Raw genomic sequence first — 14828 nt, forward strand, 5'->3', positions numbered from 1 at the left:
CTTTCAGATAACTCCAGCTTGTGTGTCAGGGTGACATAAGACTAGCCAACATAGACCCCAACTTTCCTCTGAGGACTTAAGAGGCTCCACGCCTCTCCAGATAGTCATGCCTCTCTCCACCTGTTTTAAATATATCCGCTCTGCTCTGGGAAGTTGTCCCTCCCCTCCCAGAATCTAGTCTGAAGGTAGTACTTGTGTGTGTGAGCATCTGCCCTCTTTTTTAAAAGATTTTTTAAAATACATATAGTATGTGATATCTAATATATTGTGCCTATGTTATATTATAATTATATATAAATATATTCTAAATTATATATATGTACAAGGGTGTTTCATCTGCAAGTGTCTGTGAGTGTATGCAGTACCTATGGAGGCCAGAAGAGGGCTTCCTGTCCTCTGGAACTGCCCTATGGGTACTGAGAACTGAACCCAGGTCCTCTGGAAAAGCAAATTCTCTTAACTGCTAAGCTTTCTCTCCAGTCCACAGAAATTAATTCTTAATTAATTCTTGCCGTTGTGCCACATGTACATCTGCAGATAACTATACCAGAACACAGGATAATCATATGTCTGTGCTTGCCCAGTCTTATCAGAGTTTTGTTGTTTTTTAGATGTCATGCTGTCCCCTACTCACACCCCTAGAGCAGCCTCTAGTTTGGTAAACTATATTTTAATACTCAGGGGCCACAGGAGATGGTTCGATGGGAAAGGGCACCGGCTACCAAGCCTAATGACTTAAGTTAGAACCCTGGGACACACATGATGGAAGAGAGAACTGACCCCTTCAAATTGTTCTCTGACCTTTGCACGAATAAAAGGTGGCTCGCTCACACACGCACACACACTAAATCAATAAACAACTTATTTTAAACATTAGAATATATCTTTTATTATTTTGCTCATGTGGAGACAGATGTGTTTCACGTGTGTATATGTACATCGTTTCATTAAAGTAGTCTTATGTATATGTTCCTTTACCCTACCTTTCTTCTGTCTCATGTGTGTGTGTATGTATGTGTGTGTGTGTGTGTGTGTGTGTGTGTGCATGTTTTCAAAAAATGAAGGGTCTTATTATGCAGTCATGATTGTCCTGGGACTCACTATGTAGACCAGGAAATCCTTGAACTCAAAGACATCTGCTTTGCCTCTTCCTCTTGTGTGCTAGGTCTAAAGGTATGAACCACCATGCCCTACTCTCACCAGTAATCTCATGACCCCCACCAACTCAGTCAACTGATCTAGCTACACAATACGCTAAGGTGTTCATGGATCCTAACTGATTGGCCTGCCTTTGTGAAGTGCCACCATCACCCCTTAATGTGTACGGGTGTTTGCCTGTGTGTCTGTGCACCACTTGTATACTTGGTGTCTGAGGAGGACCGAAGAGGCACTGACTCCTCTGTAAATCTGAAACCAGATTTACATACAGTTGTGAGCCACCACATGGGTGCTGGGAATCGAACCTGGGTCCTCTGGAAGAGCAGCTCACATGCCCTTAACCACAGAGCCCTCTCTCCGGCCTGCGAAATGGCCCTTACATCCCTGGCTCTGTTCACGACAGTAACACTGACATAACTTTCATCACGTATGCGTGCTTTTTGTTTTAAAGGATGATGATCCAGGAGTGGGGCTAGCGTTGCTGAATCAAAGAGCAAATCAATTTTGTGTTTTAATAAAAGCTGCCGCACTACTTACAAAAGAGATGTTTCAGTTCCCATTTCTGTTAGTGATGTCTGAGACATATTTTTCTCTGTGCCCTTTAGTTGGAGTCTCACACTTAGCTGTCGGCCACCAGCAACCTTTCACTGCTATTTGAAAACATGCTTTTTCTGACCTTCGGGCTGGAAGTATCTTCTCTGTTGATGGTTTACGCTGCCTTTTCCAAGATCAATCTTTTCACACCCTTTGCCATTTTCTTTCTGTCAGATTGCTTGTCTTTTTTCTCATCAAAGTTTAAGAGCTCCTGGAAGATCATAATATTTTGTTGTTGTTGTTGTTATCAGTCTTATAATGTTTTCAGGTACAGGTTTGCCTGATGACTTTAATAAATGGATGTCTTTTATATAGAGTTTCTAAATCTTCACATAATCAAAATGTCTATCTGTTCTGGCTTGCTGTGGGAGGAGCAGGGTGAGAAATGAAAAGGTCAGTTGGGATTTAGAGTCAAACCTTGTCCCCATTTTGACAGTTTGCCTTATGAGGATTCATAAGTGCAATTTAATTTTAACTTTTTTATTTATAAAATATGATCAGTATACTTTTATTTGTGCAGTTAATAAATGAGAACCCCTCAACCCCAGCCACAAACTCCACTGGCAGTTTTCCCCTGGGTCTTGAGGTTGTAGGTGACTGCCGTTTTCCTATTTCATCTAAAACTGTACGGTACTTGCTTGGGGCAAGCTAGCAGGTCTTAAGAATTTGGAGGGCAGGATTTCTTTGAGTTTGTTCTTAGAAATAAATGAGGTAAGTATTAAAACTGTGTTTTCACGCTTCCCGGGTATAAAATTCATAAAGAGACCTGTAAAGTTAACTCGTTCCTCTCAACGGAAAGACCCATGGGGAATGTGAACCGAACCATTCATGGACTAGACCCTGGTACGAATGAAAGGAAAGAGCGAGCCAAGCACCAGCACCCATGAGCGCATGCGTTATCTCTGCCCTTGGTTGAGGAGGCGATGCGGGTTTTACGTACCGGCTACGTTTTCTGCTATGAAGATCTGTAACCTGGAACTGTGAGCTAAAATAAAAAAAGTTGCTTTTTGTCACGATATTTTATCACAGCACAAGAAAACCAAGACAGCAGATAATATTAAAAATAATAATAATAATAATTTAACAGCAAGAAGTCCGTCTCCCCAGAATTTCAGCACTCAGCTCTGTAGATCTTGATGTTTCCTTCTGGATATTGACATCACAGGTTAAAATTTCATGCCAGCCCTGGGACAGCAGGCGTGGCGGTGGTAGGGCAGCTTTGCTTCCCTGTGAACTTCTCCTTGCTGTGGCTCTGCCACAGAGGCTCCTCTCTGCTCTCCCTGTCTGCACGGCAGCATACTTCCACGAGCTCTACTGGACGATCAGAACAAGGCCACCTGGGAAGCAAAGCCTCCCTCCACACATCGGCACATGTGAAGAACAGCAACAGCCATTCTTTAAAATTCTAGGGCAGCTTGGGGTATCAAACCATCATTCCTGTGAAGACCAGAAATTCTCAGCTGAGTCGTCCCCAGTTTGGAGGCGCACATGCTCCCTGGATACGTAAACAGTGAAGAAGAAGGCCATTGTCTTCACACCCAGGCAGGTCTGCACAGCCTGTTTCTTCCACCAAGCTCTGTAGAAATCCACGGCAGTGAGGCTGCCGCTAAGTCCCTCAGAAGTGATGTTTAACAGTGAAAGCTGCACAAACATTTGCAGAGGGCTCACTGCGCGCCAAGCACTTCTTCTAAGAGATTTACTTATCAACTAATTTAATCCTCGAAACTCTGAGAGTCGGTCTTCTTCCTTTATTCACTAACCAAATGTTTGTGGAGTTTCTCGTATGTCGTAAGTGCTCAAGGCACACTAGTGAGCAAAGAAGACAAAACCCCTGACCTCTTGGAGTCTACCCACAGGGAGTGCAGATTGCACACTGAAGAATCGCTTGTGTTGGGCGGTGTTCAGTGTTTGGAAAACAAAAACAAAAACAAAAAACCTCCAAGCAGCCTATAGGGGGCTGGTTAATACAAATGAGGAGCATTGTGGCTGAGGATGGGGGGATCGTCAGCAGGCACTTGAGCAGAGCCTAAATAAAGAGTGAATCTGAGAGTATGTGGGTGGGGGTAGAACACCCAAAAGGTAAGAATTATCAAGCTACAGGTGAAGACTGTCTTAGTTAGGATTCTGTTGCTGTGAAAAGACACCATGACAGCAGAAATTCATAAAAGGGAAAGCGGTTCACTGCCGCTGGCTTAGAGTTTCAGAGGTTTAGTCCATTGTCATCACGGTGGGAAGCTCAGTGGCCTGCAGGCAGACACGGTGCTGGAAAAGGAGCTGAGAGTTCTGTATCTGGATCAGCAGGCAGCAGGAAGAGAGACTGCCTCTGGGCCTGGTTTGAGCTTCCGAAACCCCAAAGTCTACCCCAGTGACACACTTCCTCTAACAAGACCACACCTACTTCATCGAGGCCACACCTCCTAATCCCTATCAAGTAGGGCCACTCCCTACTGACCAAGCATTCAAATATATGAGTCTGTGGGGGCCAGTCCTAATCAAACCACCACACTAACCTCAGAGGGCCTGCAAAGCTGACGGGGGCCACTCAGCCTGTCAGCAGCACAGGTGATGCCCAGGCTCTGATGGTAGCTTTGAAGCTAAGTGACATCTCTGTTTGGGTCACCCTGTCTTGCTTTGTCCTTTTACTCTCAGTCTGAGTTGATGGCTTCCTTTCTCTCTGATGACCAGACACAGAGATCTGCCTGTTTCAACTTTGCATCATCACTGCTCCCCTGCCTCCACCAGTTTCAGACTGGAGCTGCAGCCATCTGTTTTCCCAGTAGGCAACAAGCCTCTGGACACCCAAAATTAAGACTTCCTGGAAACTTGCCTCCCATATACCCTTGGCAGCCAATCTATTTCTTGAATAATTCATGCAGAATTGAGCTGTGACATCAGTGCCCTTTTCCGTTGTCATTTTCTAAATAAATTGAAAGACTCATTATAACTGTGTGTGTGTGTGTGTGTGTGTGTGTGTGTGTGTGCGCTCTCATGTGTGAGCTCACAGGCACATGAGTGCAGCTGCCTGAAGAGGCGGGAAGACACTGTATCCCCTGGAGCTGGTGTTACAGGTGATCGTGAGCCACCTGATGTGAGTACTGCAAACCAAACTCCTCCCTGTCCTTTGCAAGAAGAGTGCACACGGCCAACCTCTGAGCCACCCCGCCCCCCTGCACACTCCGTGCTTCCCTGTCTCCCACCCAACCAAAATGTTCTCTTTATTTCTCTTCTGTTTGTTTGTTTGTTTTTCAAGACAGGGTTTCTGTGTAGTCCCAGCTGACCTGAAGCTCGCTCTGTAGATGAGGCTGGCCTTGAACTCACAGAGGTCTGCCTGCCTCTGCCTCCTGAGTGCTGATATTAAAGGTGTGCACCACCACTGCCCCCCTCCTTTTCTTCCTTATCTTTGACACTTACAGTCTTTCTCCTTCTTTCAGGTGTTGCCCTTTAAGTCTGTCCAGGGCAGTAGCCACTAGCCATTCGCCACTAGGCAAATTGGAATGGGCTGTGAGTGTCAAGTACACACCGGACTCTGAAAGCTTAACAGGAGAGAGCAGAGTAGACAACTCTTTCGTTAACCTTTTCTTACGATAACGACATGTAGAAAAAAAATGTTATGGATTGAGGTTAAATAAAATGCACCATTAAAACTAACTTTACCTGTTCTGTATTACAACCGTATTTGATGGTTCTATTCCGGCCTGTCCTTTGAAGACACTCAATCCCATCATGCTCTAGGGGCACTTCTGACTGTTCCTGTGTTGGGGGAGAGGGCGCAGACTCTTAGAGAGCTCTTTAAAACTCTACGAGGATTTTAAACTCTATTCTCCAAATAGATTTTCCTACAGATTTCAATACATTATTGATCATTTTATTAAAAATCCTATAGAATACCTGCTAGTTCCTAGACACCCAGTCCCTAGCTGGGAAACTCTACCATGACTCATCCGTGACACACAGCATCATTACCTCTTATTGATCTGATCGTTTTACTATTTTCTGATTTTATTTATGGAAGTCCTTGCTTTCTTCTCATTTTAATTGTTGCATAGGGGAAATGTGGGCAAAGCTACAGACCAGCCAGCTCAGTGGACACTCAAGCACGTATCACACAGCCATACTGGAGAACACTATGTGCTTTTGTTTGTTTTGTAATGTTAGGGATTGAACCTAGAGCCTTGAGCATGGCAGGCAAATGCTCTTCCACTGAGCTACATCCCAACATTTTTGGTAACATCATGAAAACAAAGCAAAAATCAGTAGGATCAAGGTGAGTCTATTTCCTGAGAACAAATGTATCTGGATCCCTCTGATGGACATGGAGGGAGAACATAACTCCATACAGTGGTCCCACCTTGATGCAGGGGACAGGCCTGCAGGCATTTCAGTGACTTTAGGCAAGAGATGCTCTTACTTGCCCTGGTTTCAGGTTGCTCCAAAGAGCCACGGACTAAGAAATCATCAGCACAGGCACAAGCAAGAGCTGGGGAAGGCAAGAGGCCAAGCTGGCGTGTGTGAGAGGAGGGAGGGGGTAATAAAAGAACGAGGTCAAAGAAGATGACTTGAGTCTACATGAGGACACAAGGCATAGTCCTTGGGGCTGACACAAGCGCTCCCGAGGGTTTCCTGGTCATGTGTCATACTCAAATAGCTGCGTCTGGCATTCATTTGCTCGTTTGTCTGTAGAATGTGAGAGGGAGGCTCCCTCAAGGACAAGTTTCTGGTCACCCCACAGAAGCAGCTACGGACAGCCTTCTGTACCCGAGCAGAAACTACGTGAGCGGAAGTCAAAGAGAGAAAGTGTACAAAGTTGTTCTAACTCTGTCTTGAATTTTTTTTCCTCTGGAGGTAGATGTCGTCATAAAATAGATTTGATATTGAAAATGTAGGATTTAATGTGAAGCTCCATAGCTTCCACTCTGAATGCTAATTCCCACTGTGCATAAATAAGTTCCCTAACTTGCATAGTTTCTAAGTCTGTTTAATTTTCGTGAGTGGTGTTTTTATTTATTCCCAAGGTTTCTTTTCTAATAAAGTAAAATAATAATTATTACTTTATAATAATAACAATGTTATTGTTATTATTATTATTAGGTTGGGAATTTGCTTTATGGCCTTCCTCATTCCCCCAGTGTGTCTCTAGTAGATCCAGGTAGGTACTGGTTTCTCTGCTTCAGAACAGTAAGTCTGTCTGCATACGCCAACCTCCTTTGCACATTTACTGCCTTGAAGTGACCAAGTGAATCAGTGAGTTGACTGGGGTTGTTTACATCACCACGGTTGACAACTCAGGCAAGCTGCATCCCTGAGGTCTGCTCAGGTTTAAAGGAGAGTGCCCCCCATCCTCTCCCCTACCCACTCCTGTCCCTGCCCTCCCTCCAGTAATTGCTTATGGTTTTCTGACCCTGGCTGTGTGTGACTCCTGTAACTATCCAAACTTCCTTTCCCCCCCTCTGCCCAGGAAGGAATGTTTCAGCTCAGAGGAAACAGCTAGGGAATGCTCCAGCCCTTCTCTGCCTCACACATTCTCCTCGTCCCTCTTCCGCAGTGTTCCCTGCAGCTTGGAGTGGGTAATAGAGACGTCTGATAATTTTGTTCCTTTTAGGTTATGAGTCTCTGCAGCAGGCACCCCCTGCTGCACAGAAGCAGTTTCCCTGCACGAGCAAAGGAAGCTGGCAGCAGCAGTAAAGGGTGGAAACAGAAATTTTCAGAAGACAAACTGACAGGCATATCCCATCCATTTAACAAAACAACAGTAATGGCTGCCCCGCTGGGACCAATGACCTCCCTGGCCACAGGCTTTTGCCCTGTTTTGCTATACCAGACGTGAGTTCCCTCCTGTGAAGGTGGCCTTCAATCCGACCAGAAAACCCTGACTGCATTCCTACCAATCATGTCATACAGCACGGGGCAGGCATGGCCTTCCTGGCGAGTTGGTAGTACAGCAACCAGAGACCACAAGTGGGACTGTTGGTGACCAGTCTCCCCCAGCGGCATGTGCCTCCTCTTACCACAGATGCCATCCACCAGGGAGGGAGCCGTCAGCTCAGTCCCAGCTTGATTTCCTGCAACCAACGCACGCGGCGTCTTCAACAGTCATTCTAGCATAAAAGCAATAACTGTAGCAAGGACTTCTATGGTTTATGGGACTTCAGGGGGCCTCCATGGCTAAAGCTTATAGGGAGATTAACTCACCCTTGACATGGGATTTCTGCTTTGAGACTGCCTTTTCCCAGCTACGCAGGATGCTTTTGTTTAAACTCTTTAGCTTCTGTTTCCGCTGTCCTTTCAGACGCATATCAAAACTGTAGCGCCCTCAAGTGTTAGGGTTACAAAACTGACGCCTTCGCGGAGCGTGGATAGGATCACGTAAGTCCACTGCTCTGTTCGGACCAAGTTCCTGTTGGTCTCGCATGAATAAAGAGATGCTAAGAAGGAAGTGTTAGCAAGGTCCAGGGCAGCATCACTTCTGGCAATCGGTTCATCACAAGAACAATGGATGAGAGAAACTACCCCCCCCCCCATCTGTCTACAGTCTTTACCCATGATTCATCCTATGCCTGGCACCACTGCTCTTGTAGGGCAGCCATGCCTCCCCTCAGCCCCACTGGTCTTGGCGGCACTGGCCTACGTGCTCCACCCCCACAATCCTTTATACTTACACTGGGGGAAGAAAGGTCTACCGCAAACTCTCAGAGGATACCTGTCCTCAGGCAAGCTGCAGAGAACACTGCAGTCTCCCATCTCCCAGCAACCACTTTGTGCTTTTCTAACCTTGGGGCCTTAAAAATCTGTGATTCCCTGCACTCCATAAGCCTTGTAAGTTCTGATAGTTCATTGAGTCCCCTCCAGGAACGCAGAGCAGAAGGCTACCCGCACGGAGGCTCAAGCTACTGTGCCACTGATGTGCTGTGTAAATTGGATGAGGTGCTTAACCTGTCTAAGCTTTGTTCTCTTTATCCAATACAACTGGTGTTACGCCCAGGTGCAATTCTAGCCTCTTCGACCTGGGAGGCTGAGGCAGAAGGATTGCTTGAGATCAGATGTTCAAAGCCAGCCTAGACAGCACGGCCAGACTTAGGGGAAAAGGGGTGAAGGGGAGAGAAGGAAAATTAACGAAAGGGGGGGCTGGAGAGTTCAGTATTTAAGAGCATTGCTTTCTTCCAGAGGGCCCAGGTTCGGTTCCTACTACCCACATGGCAATTCACAACCATCGGTACGTCCAACTGCAGGGGATCTGATGCCCTCTTCTGACCTCCGTGGGCACCAGGCGCGTATGTGGTACACATGTATATATGCAGATAAAACATCTGTACACACAAAGTTAAATTTAAGAAAAGGAAAAAAAATGGTGCCTATACAAAGCATATAGTAATGTTTCGCTGCTACAAAGCATTACTTGCGTGCCCACCCGGCTATGACAGTTTTCATTTGAATTACTGTTTCTAAAGAAAAACACGGGACTCTCTGAACGTGACTGTAGCAAATCACATGGACATGTGTTGTATGAGAGTGTGAACTAACCACAGATGGAGACACTGACAAGTTCCTTTAATGTACCCATTGAACACTCTATGGTGTGAAAGGCAAAACTGAAGCAAGCCCACAAGAGGAAGCTTTTGAAAGAGGAATGAGCTCCTGAGCACAAGGAACTCAGTTTCTAGACAGGGAGACACCTGGCAAGCCCAACCAAGACCCAAGCACAGCAGAACAGGCAGGGTCTGCAAAAAGTGATATTTTTGTCAAGGTTAACTGGTCTCTCCTCTCTTATATTCACTCGAGTAAAAGATGATACACACTTTATAAGACATTTCAAAGAATAAGAGTTTGAACATTCTAAAAGTAAAAAGGTCTGGGTGGGTTGGTGCACGCCTTTCAATTCTGGTACACAGGAGACAGAGGCAGATGGGTCTCTTGAGTTCAAGGCCAGCCTGGTCTACAGAGCGAGTTCCAGGACAGCCAGGGTTACACAGAGAAACTCTGTCTGAAAAAGCAAAATAAAGAAATAAATAAGGGGCTGGAGAGATGGCTCAGAGGTTAAGAGCACTGGTTGCTCTTCCAGAGGCCCTGAGTTCAATTCCCAGCAACCACATGGTGGCTTACAACCATCTATAAAGAGATCTGGTGCCCTCTTTTGGAGTGCACCTGTATAAGCAGGCAGAATAATGTATCCATAATAGATAGATAGATAGATAGATAGATAGATAGATAGATAGATAGATAGATCTGATAAATAAATGGTAAAATACCAGTGCAACAGATTTGTATGTCATATAATATATCATTTGGACTCCTACTGTCTTGTTTGGCTGGTTGGTTTGGTTTGGTTTGGTTTTGGGTTTTTTGTTGGTTTGTTTTGAGCTTTTGAGACAGGGTTTCTCTGTGTAGCCTTGGCTGTCCTGAACTCACTTTGTAGATCAGGCTGGTCTCTAACTCACAGCAGCAATCTGCCTGCCTCTGCCTCACTGAGTGCTAGGATTAAAGGCATTTACCATCATGCCCGGCTAATTCCAGCACTTGGGAGGCAGAGGCAGGTGGATGTTGAGTTCAAGGTCAGTCTGGTCTACAAAGTGAGTTCCAGCACAGCCAGGGCTACAAAGAGAAACCCTGTCTCAAATCCCCCCTCAAAAAACTCTGCCCTTTTAAATTAAAATGGTCACATCATTACCCCTTCCCTTTTATCCTGCTGGGCCCACCTGTGTTCCCTTTTTCAGGTCCTCTCAAATCTGGGGTCCCTTTTCTCTAGTTATTCATGTATATACATGCATGTATAAACATATGAATGCCACCTGCTGTTTACTGTTGCTTTCATGTACTGATTTCAGGGCTGAGCACGTGGCATTAGGTAACTAATAGAAGGACTCATCTGTGGCAAACTCATTCCCTCTCTGCCTGTAGTTCTTTGTCTAGGGCGTCGTCCCATGAGATCTCCCCCTTTCCACGTGAGGTTAACGTGTTTCCTGGTGCCGTCATTGTTTGGTCTTGTAAGCAGCCATATTGCTGCAGTGTCCCGAGTATAGCTTCCCTGTCATTTCTAGGATATGCAATTACAAAGATGACTTCCCATTCCTCTGGACCTTACAATCTGTTCACCCCTTTTCCCTGAGCCTTAGGTGCAGGACTTAAGGTAGGTTAGGCACCCCATGATCCCCATGATAGGATGTCTGTTGTATTTTGATGTAGTTTTCTGAGACTGTCTCTGTTGCAAAGAAAACCTTTTTTTTATGAGGAGAACTACATTTATCAGGAAAAGGTGTTCAGGAACCATACCCTCCAACTTTTAAGCTCTTGTTTCTTGCCCAGCACAAGCTGGGTCTTACCTGCAGGTCACTGAAGTCAGCCAGTGCCAACCTAAGCCAGTTCTGCCCTTACAACAAAGCCAAGCGTTTCTCACTTCCTCCATTGACGGTCCAAGCTTCCACTCATTTTAGACCTGTGCTGCTTTTGGGGTCCCTGTTCCTCTCTGCAGACCATTCTTCACTCAGCAACAGATTAAACACACACAAGCGCACACACTCCATACTACATGTTATATTGATAAATTAACATGTGTCCCTTAAGCCTGCTGATAAAAAGACTCCGGGAGTGTGTGTGGAGAGGAAAGGTTCCTTTGTCTCTCCCCCACCCCAAATAAAAACTCTGTTCCAGGTCAGACTGGACCCCTTGGCTGTGTTGTGGGGAGAGGGAAAAGAAGCCAGAAGCCAGGGGTATTAAAAACATTGTGTCCTTGAGAACACTACAAAGGAAACCTTTTCCAACAGAGGTTACTCTCTCCTTTATTCCATGATATAAAAACACCTGCTGTGGGAACAAGAAGCTGGAAGCCCATCTATGGAAAGAAAGCTCCATCAAGAACTCCAAATGACCGACTCTACTTCCCCAGTGGATTTCTGGGGTCTGTTGGTAAGCCCTGACTAATGACGTTACCTTTGTTAGTTCTCTCCTCTGGCTACTCCAGTGGCTTTGCAGAGTGCTGGAAACTGGGTTGAGGGTGTCATTAGCTCTCCGCTGCTTCTGCCTGGGACTTACAATTTGCTCTTCTCCTTTTGCTTGCTATGCACTTAAAATATTAACTCACTTGTTCAAAACTAGAAGCACATTTCTCGTGGGCCATTTTCCATACTGTACGTTGACTCCATTCAAAACCCTCTGAAACTTCCCGTTTCACCGAGTGTCCACCTTTAAGAGTTCCCACGTGAGAAAGCCAGGCATGGGGCTTGCTGACCAATAGTGAAGCCTACTTTGTGAGACTCCACCCAGGAAGAGATGCTGTAGTTGTGGCTGCAGGAACATGATGATGTCACTGAGTTTGCAATCAGGAGGTTGGGAGATACATCCCAGCTGGCTGAGGCCAAGTCTCATATTCAGGGGGATCTTCCCTCTGCTAAATGTCTCAGGAGATGCACTGAGACCCTTACCCGGAGGTGTATTTCCAGATGATTCCAAATCCATCTGGGTTGAGAATGAAGCTTAAATACCAAGGAAAATTACTACCTCAAGTGCGTGCCATTCGTGCTAAGTCTGTGATGCATTATGATTCTCTGTCTCTGTCTCTCTCATGTTATATTCATCAAAGGTGAATACTAAATACACTAAAGGCATTTTTATATTGTGGAATAAGCGATAGAAACTTAAGGATACATGAGTTAGGTAACTTATTCAAGTTCATGAGTGACGTGTAGAGGGAGCCAAGGTCCACAACAGGGTCTAACCCCGGAATTAGGGCTGTGCACTATGATGTCGCTCAGGTTTTGGGGGCGGCAGGCTAGGTCCCCGAGGGCTCACCTCTAATGGAGCCTGCATGCAGCTTCCTCTGTCAGCCCTCAGGTTGGGGTGGGCGTCGTGGCAATGAGGTTGCTTCCGAGTCCCCAGGCCTCAGTAAGTCCTCATCTATGCTGTGTGTGACCCTAATAAACTCGTTTGTCCACCAAGCCAGACTTGGTGGAATTCTTTCTGTGGCCCACAGCAGGGCACGGATTTGAGTGCTCAGACATTTGTTCACAGCCCCCTGGGAAGTCCCGCTCTAGTTTCCTAGGGTTCTTCCCTCCATCTTTCCAGTAGAACCCAGATCTGAAAGCTTGTTGAATGGGACAAATGGGCAGGTGGTAGTGGTGAGTTCAGGGTCAGTTTTTGTCCTGGGGGTGTGGTGGTGTCATTTGAGAGCCTGGTGGAGAGACAAGGCACCTTGGGAAGGATGCTCAGATAAGCCCTCAAACAGCACAGGAGTCCAGTCCCTCTTCATCCCTAACAGAAGGGAGGTTGCTAAAGCGAAGGCTTCCCCCCCCCCATGAAATAGTTTTCTCTTTGAAAAAAAGGCTCCTGCCCACTGAGCTTCTTGGCCCCTCCAGCAGGGATGGCCCCCATCCCTGAACCCACCCAAATCCACCCACCCAGGAGCCCCTGGGACCTCTTCCACAAGGGTAGATTCCACTGCCCAGGACAACAGAAAAATGACCACAGGCTGCCCACAGGTGCTCCCGAGCCCTAGGCCAGCTGTGACCTTCCAGTCCCTGCTCTGCTCACACTCTCTCCACTCCCAGTGGACAGCTATCCAGGCCCCTACCTCCGTGCCTTTCAGTCCCAGCCAGCATCCTGTGCTCCAGCCATAGAGCATGTTTTAAAGCCCAGCAACATCTTCCTTTGTTCCCTCAACTCCAGCACTTCTCCTCCACCTTATGGACAAGACGAGGGCAGCTCGAACTGGAGGATCAGGCAGGGACCATTAGTCCCAGAAAGCCCCATGGGGCTGGTCTTCAAGTGACACTATGACAGGACAAAAGGCTTTATTCCATCAAGGGGTGCTTGTTCTTTTTCCCATCATTCAGGCTGCACAATCCCCCTCCTACTTTTCCCTCAAATATTCAAAGGAGCCCTTGGAGACAACTGCTAGAATGCGGAAGTTCCTTGGAACGCCTCACACAAGCCCTTCTTTCCCTTAGTCCTCCAAGTACTGCCCGTAGCCTTGGTTTCTCTTCCATTGCCCTGTTGTTGGGTGTGTGTGTTGGGGGGTGTTTGCATTAGTGCATGTGCATGCAACAGATCCCCCGGAACTGGAATCACAGGCCTTTGAGAGGCACCATGGAAGAAGGAAGGTTCTTTGTAAGAACAGCAAGTACTCTTAACCTCAGAGATAGCTCTCTGGCTCCTTGCTTTCTGTTTACGTACAGGGTCTTTTGTGGCCCGTGCTAGCCCGGAACTTGACACATTGTGGAAGTGTATCCTTGAATTCCTGATCCTCCTGCCTCCACCTCCCAAGTGTTGGGGTTACAGACTGTTTTCTCAGTAACCCCGTGGTACCCAGGGATCTATCTCCATCTGTGCTCGGGCTGTCAGATGCCTTCTCTCCCTTGGGACCTTTCCATCCCACCTCCCAAGCCCATGTACCCCAGTCTGAAGCAGCCTGTTGATTCAGCTTTTGAGAGCTTGGACTCTTCCAACCCACTGGATCCCAGGCCGAACTACTATTTCAGACCTGTACGCTCAGCTCCTCCCTCCTGGCTGTCCCCGTTCTTGCAGGGAGAAGCATCAAGCTTGAACCTGTGCAGCTGAAGGAAAAGAGCAGGACTCCCGCCGTCCAAACAGACGCCAAAGCATGTTGACCAGCTGTGAACACGAAACGTGATCCTTGCTACCATCTCCTTTACCCTCAGGTGGGGGCCCAGTCATACAGCATGTGAACTCTGTCACGTCTCACGTACCATGTCTCAGTTTAGCCATGAACCTTAAAGGTCTTTCTGTCAGTGAACTCCTGGTCACGGACGCCCTGCCCCATGAGGCAGGTGCCTGGGAACCAGGCAGGTGCCAGGTGTGGCCCAGGAAATGAGAAAAGAAACTCTCTCCCCGACCCCCTGACAGTCAGAATGTCCCATCTGGGAGAGGCAGGAGACCCTGGACTTTGTGTACCAGGTGGCTGCCAGGACCCTGCCCTGGAGATGGGAAAGGAACAATGAACCTGAGTGTGAGTGGTGGCCTTGGTGGGCATATTGCCTCATGGATTCCATGGGCTTGCTGGCCCCATCTTCATATCGAGGAAACTGGTCTGGAGCAGATAAACGGCTTACCTAAGACACAGGGAGGGGCCA

The 14828-nt window shown here is 46.9% G+C and overlaps 1 long non-coding RNA gene across 1 annotated transcript; it reads right to left on the reverse strand.

Annotated features, from left to right (window-relative positions):
- Nucleotides 1–904: 904 nt before the first annotated feature.
- Nucleotides 905–8019, reverse strand: LOC132657071 (uncharacterized). The gene is made up of 4 exons (XR_009594915.1): nucleotides 7942–8019; nucleotides 5407–5502; nucleotides 2693–2737; nucleotides 905–2114 (listed from the first exon to the last, which is right to left on the reverse strand). It is a non-coding gene; the product is annotated as an uncharacterized LOC132657071 (long non-coding RNA).
- Between the last annotated feature and the right edge of the window lie 6809 nt (nucleotides 8020–14828).

Source organism: Meriones unguiculatus, chromosome 10, assembly GCF_030254825.1.
Source record: "Meriones unguiculatus strain TT.TT164.6M chromosome 10, Bangor_MerUng_6.1, whole genome shotgun sequence".
Lineage (NCBI taxonomy): Eukaryota > Metazoa > Chordata > Mammalia > Rodentia > Muridae > Meriones > Meriones unguiculatus.